Below are 215 nucleotides of genomic sequence, written 5' to 3' on the forward strand. Positions count from 1 at the left end.
AGGGCATAAACAAGAGCTAAGACGAACAACAGCAGCAGGAATGAAAAGAGGAGAGGGGAATCAGAGGAGGCCCGGGGAGGCGATTAAATGAGGAATCTGGCTGTATTACGTACATGGATCCACTCCCCGAGGTGTTTGCGAACTGCATGTACTGCAAACATGTACAGATTCAATATGAGAGAGAGAGAGAGAGAGAGAGAGAGAGAGAGAGAGAG

The sequence above is a fragment of the Fukomys damarensis genome, unplaced genomic scaffold (assembly GCF_012274545.1).
Source record: "Fukomys damarensis isolate Sample0158 unplaced genomic scaffold, DMR_v1.0_HiC HiC_scaffold_9, whole genome shotgun sequence".
NCBI classification, from domain to species: Eukaryota; Metazoa; Chordata; class Mammalia; order Rodentia; family Bathyergidae; genus Fukomys; species Fukomys damarensis.